This window comes from Mustela nivalis, assembly GCF_964662115.1.
Source record: "Mustela nivalis genome assembly, chromosome: 1".
Classification (NCBI taxonomy): domain Eukaryota; kingdom Metazoa; phylum Chordata; class Mammalia; order Carnivora; family Mustelidae; genus Mustela; species Mustela nivalis.
In genome coordinates this window covers 79,395,795-79,406,162 of record NC_139020.1, presented here as the reverse complement: position 1 = coordinate 79,406,162, position 10,368 = coordinate 79,395,795, and the positions used below count along the sequence as shown (strand labels likewise).

General features: G+C 38.1%; 1 long non-coding RNA gene across 1 annotated transcript; it reads right to left on the bottom strand.

Annotated features, from left to right (window-relative positions):
* Positions 1 to 788: 788 nt before the first annotated feature.
* On the bottom strand, positions 789 to 9,208 carry LOC309862605. Its single transcript, XR_014310605.1, has 3 exons — positions 9,073 to 9,208; positions 1,278 to 1,408; positions 789 to 854 (listed from the first exon to the last, which is right to left on the bottom strand). It is a non-coding gene; the product is annotated as an uncharacterized lncRNA (long non-coding RNA).
* Between the last annotated feature and the right edge of the window lie 1,160 nt (positions 9,209 to 10,368).

Genomic DNA, 10,368 nt, shown 5'->3' with positions numbered 1-10,368 from the left:
CATGTAAAATCCATTTTCAGATGCTTCAGTATTCATTCTTTAACTCAGCTGTAGTATAGGTTTGAATGAACAATTAAGAGGGGAGAAGACATTATTAAGGGCAGGTAGTTAGGAAACAAAAATTCCTGTTAAAATCGTCATTGAAAGGAATACAAAGGAGAGGTGATTATGTGACCTTTCTTTCACAGCCACTCCCTCATTTTCGCTAAACCCACTGCCTGGATTCCTTTGTGCACTGAGCATGTTGTGGGCCAAGTATAATTTCTCATGGATGTTGTTCTCTGGTCGTAACTCCTGCCAGAAATTTGGGGAAATGTTGTTCAGATCAACCTGGACAACAACTGTATGTTCTGTGCACATTTTTAACTAAACCAGTGATCAGAAATGACACTTTGCTGCAAAATGGCAAAGTTGGATAGGATGAGTGAACATTCCCTGGGTTTCTTTAATCCTCTTTGGGCCTAACTAACTAAATACACATGCATACCCAGCTGAAGGGTTTTAAATGCCTTTTACATGCTTTTGTGTTTTTGAAATTTTCCCAAGGCAGCTTGAACAAACCGTTGCATTTTAATGGTGATGGGGATAGGTACTAAAACACCGAGTGCCAGTGCTCATAACGGGTCCCCCCCAAACCTCCCTTTATCCTTCTCCTAGTTCTACCTCTCTGTGTTACATCATGGGCCTCACGTGTGCAGGTCACTGGTGAAGGTCAGAAGAGATCGCCATGGGGAAATCAGAGAAAGATAAAGGGAATCTTACCATTTCTCAGTTCTTGTGTATAGAAACACTTTCTACTTTTTCAGTCAAGGGGGCATATGGGTCAGTCTCTGCCCTCTTATTTGAACTTGATCCTGACAAGTGATTTAGACAAGACAGAAAGTGGAGTTTATTTGAACAGATGTATGTCTTTTTTTACATGCCCACACACAATACCGGTACCTTTAAACCTTAAAGTTAGCATATAAACTGAGCACAGTAGTGTCTTATGGCACTCTACTTGCAAAACACAGAACCAACATAAAGTAGCCAGCGAATAAATACAAGATTGTGTGGGAATTAACTGCTAAATTGTGAATTAAAAGCAATAAATAACCCATAATATTATATTTATTTTCTCTCCTATGTAAATAATACTTTTTTAAAAACATTTTTATTGGAATAACTATTCTACTCTCAGATTTATCACTGTCTTCCAGAATGAAAACCATCCAAATTTCAACATACAGGATTCAGCTGCAACAGCTGTACCACTAAAAAAAATAGTAAATACAAACCTAAGATGAACATACTTGGCTGAAGAGCATTTTTCTTCATTATTGGCTTTTGGCTGTTGTTATTTTGGCTGAATTTGATTTGGACAACTGACGTTCAACATCTCAAAGTTTCTAACCCCTTCTCAGAGTCTCTGATTGAAAATAGAAAAAGTAAGAGGTAAATCAAAGTCAGTAACATAGTAAAAACCAAGAAATTCTTAAGGGAAAATGAGAATTTTTATAAACCAAGAGAAGGCAAAAGGCGGGAAGGCATAGGGAAACCAACAATACAAACTTGAAGTGGAAGAAAAAATAATAAAATGTATCATGTTGTTGCAAAAATAAAATAAAATAATTGTCATAAGGAAGTCAAAAGGAAAAAGAGAAATTCTAGAAAAAGATATTGTATGTGGTCCAGACAGTTGCACAGGAGACAGAAGACATGGGTTTCAGCCTCACCCACTGCTAACTGGTTCTGTAACTTTTGGCAGGATATTGCCTCTTCCTGGGTTTCACTTCCAACTCTGTAAAGTCACTTTGCCTCAGAAGTATAAGATCACTTCAGTATCTCAGATTCCTTGAGAGAAGACATTTTTGCCTCTCTTTGTTTCTTCTTTTACTATTGGTTACCACCAAAAGCTTAAAAATAATGAACTTGCTAATTAGACTGACTGAAATAGCAAAGTACTAACTTAATACTGCCTATTTTGACACATGAAAAGATGTTCAGCATCACTCATCATCAGGGATATGCAAATCAAAACTAAAATGAGGCATCACCTCACAACTGTCAGAATGGCTAAAATCAAAAATACAAGAAACAGTTAGTGTTGGTGAGGATGTGGAGAAAAAGGAATCCTCATGAACTGTTGTGGGAATGCAAACTGGTGCATCTACTATGGAAAACAGTATGGTGTTCCCTCAAAAAATTAAAAAAGAATTACTGTATGATCCAGTAATTTCACTACTGGTATTTACCCAAAGGATACAAAAATACTAATTCAAAAAGATATAAGTACCCCTATGTTTATTGCAGCATTATTCACAATAGCCAAAGCATGGAAGCAATCCCAGTGTCCCATTGATAGATGAATAGATAAAGAAGTGGTATTTATACACAATGGAATATTACTCAGCCATAAAAACACCAAAATCTTGCCATTTGCAGCAACATGGTTGGATATAGAAGGTATAATGCTAAGTGAAATCAGTCAGAAAGACAAAACCCATATGATTTCATTTATGTGTGGAATTTAAGAAGTAAAACACATGAACAAGAGGAAAGGAGACCAATAAAAAAAAACAGACTCTTAACTACAGTGGACAAACTGGTGGTTACCAGAGGGCTGATGGGTGGGAAAATTGGTGAAATAGTTGAATGGGATTAATTGTATACTTATCATTATGAGCACTGAAAAATAAATATAATTATTGAATCACGGTATTATATACCTAAAACTAGTATACAACTGTATGTTAGCTATACTAGAAATTAGGAAACTCAAAATTTTAAAAAATACTGTTTTCAGGGTTAAAATAGTTAACAAATAGGGTGAGTAAATGAGTCCTTGTTTCTCTAGGTCTGATTTCTTTTGACTATTCACAACCTCCCTAAGTGTCTATGGGGTACCAAGAAAGTCTGATTGACATGGTATCCCAAAAATCCTAAATATTTTTTAATGTTCTGTGTCTAAAATGAAGGCAAGAAAAGAGAGGTAGATTAATTTGTCTGTGGTGACTGAAGATCAAATACAGACTAAGAGCTTTGCTTATATAAAGACAAAAGACATTTTCAGAGTATGTCTATGCCTTGTAAATGTATTGCTTCTACTTTGCTTTTAATTATTTCATCTAGTGTTTCCATTTTGATTATAATTCATGACCAAAATGAGAAAATCCCTACTTAGAGTGCCTGTTACATGATAAGTGTTCAATAATTATTAGCTTATTATTATTACTTGAAAGTGTGTTTGTATTTCACAGCTTTTATTTTTCAAGTGAAAAGATAATTTAGTAAAGGCACATTCATGCATTAGTAGTAAAAGCAGAAACCATTAAAATAATAATGAAACAAGATTAGGAAAAGGAAGAAGACATGGTTATATAAATTTTTTTTTAATTTTCTTCCAAATATTTAAATTCTAGTTTATAAATTATTCTTAAAAGGAATTTTTCCATGATTTGCTCTACTCCCCACTCTGTCAATAATTAATGTCTACACACACACACACACACACACACACATACTCCCTTTAGAAATTCATGTCTACAGCAAGAAGGAATAATTTTAGAAATTCATGAATTAGAGTTTGATCTATCACAAAAGGAAATCTTTTTTGAGACCACATTCTCTATCAGCATATGTAAAAAAAGGTTTTTTTTTATGTTTTTGGTTGGAGGATCATTTTGCACCCCCATTATAGTCAGAAGAAAATGGCAGGGCTTCTTTGTGAACAAAAAGCAGGCATCTGACAAGATCTAGCTTTAAAAATAATAACAGAATACATAAAGCCCCTTAAATGTATAGAAGTTTCTTCCATCACAAGGGAGGAGAGTTGGTAGAGTGAGAATCACAACTTGGGAGAAAAATCTTGCTCTGACTGGAAAAAGAAGATCATGACAAGTTAAGATGACTGAGAAAAATTAAGTGTCCTGATCTTTATTCATGAATTTGGGTGACAAAAAAAATCAAGATGTGGAACCACTAGGGCAGGAAAACATGATTCAAAATCATCCCTTAAATTAATAGATAGAATTTAAAAAGCCACTTCTGCTTTTAAAAGAGTTCCAAAAAGGATTGAATAGCTAGAGCCTTTCAGAGACAGGAGCACTGAGAAGGCATTCAGCATTATCTCCCTGATGCGTCTAGTTTAGAGAAAGAGAGGCTATTAAACACAAAAGTACTTAAAATATTAATACACCAAACTTCCAGGCAACTATAAACACATCAAGTGCTAATGCTTTGCAGTACTAAAAGCAAATACATGAAAGAAAGATGGAGATCAATATTACAGAAGAATGTGGGAGCCCAAAGAAGGACTCATCAATGTTTGACACAGTTGAGTGTAGTTTTGAGGAAAGAGCCACATAATACTCTTCTTGATAGTTCTTTAAAAATTACTATGAAGTTCATTCATTTGGTTCATAGCTGAGAGTCTTGTATATGTCCAGGCACTGTATTGGGTATAAGGAAAATGTCAATGACTTGAAGTTTCCTACCCAAATGGAGTTCAAATTTTTTGACTTAAAAAATAAATCAAACAGAAATTAGTCATTAAAGTACTGAGATATGGGGGTTACACACATCCAAGTTTGGTATAGAGTGCAGCGGAAACCCAGGCAGGAACCCCCACACTGTGTGGGAAGGGTGGAGAAGACCTCTCAAGTGGGCCAAATCTGAGATGGGCCTTGAAAGATGAGAAGTTTTCTAGGCAGAGAAAAGGGAAGAGAGAGGATATTCCAGACAGAAGAGACAGTGTGAACAAAATGGACAAGAATAAAAGAGCAGAGACGGTTCGGGGGAGGGTGAAGGACCCATCAGGAGCACTGTGAGGAAACCCTTGCCTTGCGGTGGGGCTGCTTGCTCAGGCAGAATTGTGGGCACAGTACGGATACAGAAGAAAAAAAGGTTTTCCAGAACTAGGTGAGCAGAGCAAAATCAATAAAGTGAAAGCAATTCCTGCACTATATGAAATAGTCACTGAACCTAGATCCAGATTGATTTAAAACTGCCTGAAACAAGAAATTATCTTATAGTAAACACTAAGGATTGATAAAAATGTAGATGCTTAGTCCAGAGAAATAAATGTGGTAATAAACATTGAAAAGGATCCAAATTAGTGATGTGCAATTTGTTTTCCTTTGCCCAATACTATTCAAATAGGTACACTGTGTCGATTATCACATTCTTCCCATCCTCCACGACATGTATGTGTGCACATGTACACACCCAGAAGGGATAATGCAGAACTAGTTGGGACCCACTGAAAGACATCAAGGTAACTATTCAGCTGGTAAAACTTACATGATGTCTCTCGTTTCTATTTCCAAAGGAAAAACATTGCACCACACTCACAAACTACATGTGTTTCCTCCATCAGTAAATACATGTCATATGTCAAAATAAACTGGCCAAGAAAGTGTAAATAAATGATTCAGTACAATCCCATTACCAGTACTGGAAAAAACAGAATATAAAACGCAGAGTACAACTCCTACAAACTGTGAGTCAGGAACACCATGTTTTCACATAATGGGTGGTACATGCTGTAATGAGAAACGGGGGGGGGGGGTGGAGGAAAAGCTGTATTGTCGCTGGGTGGCTCGGTACCCTGTGGACACAGACTCCCTGTAACAGAATGTGATGTCTTGCTTTGGGATCTGTCTCCTCCACATGGAATTATAAAGTTCCTCAAAGGACAAAAACAGCTTAATATTCACTTTTTTACCTCAATACCCAACACAACTCAGACAGCAAACCAATCCATTAGTTGACTGAGTCAACTTATAGAAGCAATAGGAGAGTCAAGAACTGTGATGAATAAGGTCCGAGGAGCAAAGCGTCGCTGTTCACTGTGTCTGAGAAATGATTAAATGGCTCTGAACAAGGGAGGCACTGCGGTCATCCATGGGAAACTCAGACAAGAAAGAACAGAGGAGAGAACGCAGAGGAAGTGTTGTCAGTTACAAGGGCAGGAGCTCTGCTGGGGAGGGGATGCTTCAGACATGGTAGACAAGAAAATACGATTCACTCCACTGACCAGGTTTCTAGGCAAACATTACATTATATTCAGGATATATTTTTGTGACACTCTCAGTTATTTATTTATTTATTTTTAAACACAGCTCCTCTGACTTTATTAGTCACGGGAGTTGTCATCATCCAACAGAGTGCCCGGCATATCATGGATATCACAAAAATTATTGAATAAATATGTTTCAGTCTTTCCTCTCAAACTGGCTATTATTAACCATAGTCTTCCATTAACTGTAGCTGGAAACTGGCCACACGTCATTCTTGACGGAGCTCAAGCCAGGGCCATAAAAACACTACCAGTTCTGTTAGCGACAACCACTGCCCACATTCTGATAGAGGCAAGGCCCAGTTCTACATTTTTCATAGGCATTAACTCGTTTGGTCCTCTCTACTAGTCCTATGGGTCACTATGGTTATTGTCCTCATTTTGCAGAAGATGAAACTGAGACATAGAGCAATAGGAGTGAGGGATACGTGAAGACAAAGCTAATGGTGGCTCCTCCCCCAGACTCTCACTGAGGAAGGCCTGGCTGTTAATTACCATGTCATGGAGAGAATGGATTCATGATTAGTTAGAGGTCACCCGTCTATGAGGGGTGACCAAGAGTGGAGGGTGAGGAACAAAGAGAGTGTGCCAGATGCAGGAACTGGTAATCCTCCTGGGATGTAGTGAGAAAAATAAAAAACAACGCTGGGTTTTTCTGGTGTCAGAAAGACCTGGGCGCCTGGGTGGCTCAGTGGGTCAAGCCACTGCCTTTGGCTCAGGTCATGATCTCAGGGTCCTGGGATCGAGTCCTGCATCGGGCTCTCTGCTCAGCAGGGAGCCTGTTTCCATTCTCTCTCTCTCTGCCTGCCTCTCCATCTACTTGTGATTTCTCTCTGTCAAATAAATAAATAAATAATCTTAAAAAAAAAAAAGAAAAAGAAAAAAGAAAGACCTGATGTCAGAAAGACAGTATCAATTTAGGAAGGTCACAATTCTATATACAGAAGTCAGGCTTAACTACCCTCCCTTGATGGAGAAAGGGAAATTAACAGTATCTTGTCAAGCTGATAGCTCTTCAATTCTGGGATTTGGCATCACAGCCAAGGGAGTGCTGGATTGCATTGCCAACTCACAGGACAGAACTAGTCTAAGCAAGGGCTTAGTGACACAAGGTAGACCTTTTTCAAGTCGTGCGTTTAATATCTTTTGGAGTTTGAGAGCTCCTGGCTACTCGGACTCAGACATTTACACAGTTAAATTTCAAATGCATCACTGAAATTCAGGTCAACTTTTCAAGTGGCGTATGAAATTACCCAGTTTGATTCAAACATCAACTCGCTACATGAAGACCTGCTCAAGTCAATGAATTCTTTTTGTATCTAGAAAAGAGCGTGAGTAATTAAGCATTACAGTTTTACTGATCTAATAAGTAACACATCTAGTAAATAAGTGAAGTTTGTGGCAGGGTCAGGGGACTCTTCCAGCCTGGTAATTAACCAAAATTTAATTTTCGAAGAAGGTGATGTTATAGGGAAAGATGAGGCTTTAACCTTCTAAGTTAATTGGGACCCATAAATCTTCAGAAGCTCTAAGCAGGGGTCTCTGTGCATATGTTTTTTTTTAGTGGAAAGACTATCCTTAGCTTTTGTTTAATTGAAGCAGTCGGAGACGTAGAAAAGATTAAGTAGTATAGGTATAAAGGCAATAAATTAGAATTAAGAAACTTTCCCATAATTTAATCTACTGAACTTTCCGCATTGAACCAAAGGAATGCCAAAAATCCTTTTCATCAGAGATAGGTTAACCGATCATTACTACTCATGCTCTTTCCAGAAAACATACATTTGTATTCTAGTGGTTCACGTCATAATAACCAGATGAAAGCCTGGCTCTTGTCATTAGATCCCAAGGTTCAAATCCCAGACCCACTTCTTGCTGGCTATATAAACCGGGAGAAGTTACTTAACGTCTCTCTTGCTCAGAGCTCATCAGTGAAATAATTTTAAGTAACAATACACCTACCTTCTACTGCTGTTGAAAGGATTACATTGATTTACGTTTACAAAGCCCTTACCAAAGCATCTGACAGTTAAGAAATTTAAGCTATGTGGTTATGATTATATAGTTGTGAGGAAAGGTCATATTTAAAAAATTATTTCCCCCCATTTGGAAGTAGTTTTTTTGTGTTTTATTGTTTGTTTTTTCCAGAAATTCATGATGGCTTAGCTGTTAGTCTTGAAGGACCAGGTCTCCATCCTTTTGGTTATTTTGTTAGGTACCAGAATTCCATCAGTTAGAAGCTGATTTTTTTCTCCCCAAATGATGACATTTTGCCAGTTTTTTGACAAATTTCCTCAAATATGAGTTGTAACTTAATTTTAAGTGAAACTTGAAACTTTTGGCATCTACACTCCCTTATACTTGGCAAATAAAACTTCCTATTCTTAAGACAAAAGGCCCGAGTTTTTTCTTTCCAGTTTTTACAAAACAACCCATGTGTAGGGGTTTTTTTGGTAATCCAAAAATAATTAAATTGTCCTTAAAGTATATATTTTTTTATCTCCTTTTTTTTTAATTAGAGGAGAAACACTTAATTAGTTCTCTGGATTTATAAGGATCAGATGCGTGGAGAAAAAAATTAAAACATTTGACCAAAGTTGGTTCTTTCTGAAAGTGATTATGGTGTGTCTTCAGGATTTACTTACAGAGGAGGGTAAGAGCGTGTATTCATGTGTTGGGTTTGTTCATTCCTTGGGAGTCCACAAGCGGTTTGCCTTAAAATTTTTGTTCACAGAGACACAGAAAAGAAGACATGTGAAAATGCAAAGATTAAAATAGAATACACACACACACACACACACACACACACAGAATATAGACCCACCCCTTCTAATTTCACTGTCATGATCAAAATCCAAGCCCTTTATCTTCCCTGGCCTCTCCTCCTGCAGGAGCTTCCTACTCACTACTTCTTCTTTCTTCTGACATTTACAATGTTGCACCTGCCTTTACAGCATCACATCTTAGCCTATTGCTTAAATAAATGCCAACTTTATAAGCCAATTTCTCCTCACATTCTGGAGCGAGCACGCCACTCCTCTTGCCTTCTCAATCTTACAGAAAACGCTCCCACTGCATTCCAGTCGTGTGGCTTGAATGAGAACCATCGTGCTCTCATGGATTCTGACCTCCCCAGGGTCTTAAATCAGGTTGTACTTGTGTTGTCTACACTTCGCCACCGAAAGAGTGTCTGTTACATAGCCTAACTCCAGTTAGAATAAAAACATTCCGTTCAAATTTCAGCTCAACGCTGTCTTACCCAGAAGGTGGCTCTGAGTGTCCCAGCTATGTATAAGTAGTTTGCTCAGGTGAAATACTTTATTTACATGTCTCTTGTGGCACTCTCCAGTTTCTTTCTAAGGTCTGTAATAACATTAGGATCTGTGCATAACTTCCTCCCTGCCGAAGCTCTTAGGAAAGTCTACAATAAATACCCAATAAATACTTGTTGAATAAGTGAACGACTGGGTGGAAATGAGGAATGAGGAAAATCATCTTTGCCAGGGACTGTCTGAGCCTTCTTGCTTTTCATCCAGATGTTTGGCATCCCAGAGACACTTCTGAAAAGGAAATAAATTGGTCATGAATGATGTTTTCTCTGAGCTTCCATTCAAATCATCGCGGACCAGTCACGTCCCTGCAATGTTCCAGGCTCATGTTTGTGCTTCCTCAACTCTCACAGCCAAACACCTGCAGTTAACCAACCACGCAGACCTGAGTATTTTTAACATGACGCAGATTGGTCTGGGAAGTTAACAACCTCTCAGTGTCCAGCTCAGTATTTTCAGAGACTTCTTTAAAAACACAGGAAAGCCAGAGATTTCTCTCCTTTCATTAAGCGACGCACCGACCTAAGTCGGCGGACCGTCTCTCTTCCACTAGAATCACAGCATGGACACCTCTATTGTGAATGCCCAGAAAGGGTCAGGAAGTTCTAGAAGTTTCTAGTTTCAAATGCTGTACATTCAAGCGTTTGACCTACTATTATGCCAGACAACTAGACTGAAAGAAAATGCGACTGAGCCTTTGCTTTCACAGTCCCCTTCTCAGACTCTTCTTCCATTTCAGTCAACGGACTTCAAGTGCAAAACACTGCTAAAATTCTCTTTCCCTCTGGAGCAGCAATAATACCAGCTTTGCCCCTACCTATCACTTTTAAACTAGGCTGTGTGGCTTTCAAGATCCAGGTCAAATTGTTCTGTGCTCAGGACACCAAAAGTATTTCCTCTAATAACTTTATGTTTTAGGACACGCTAAGCCAGCTTTATACTCTCCAAAATTACCTCTGTAAAATCAATAATACATGACCA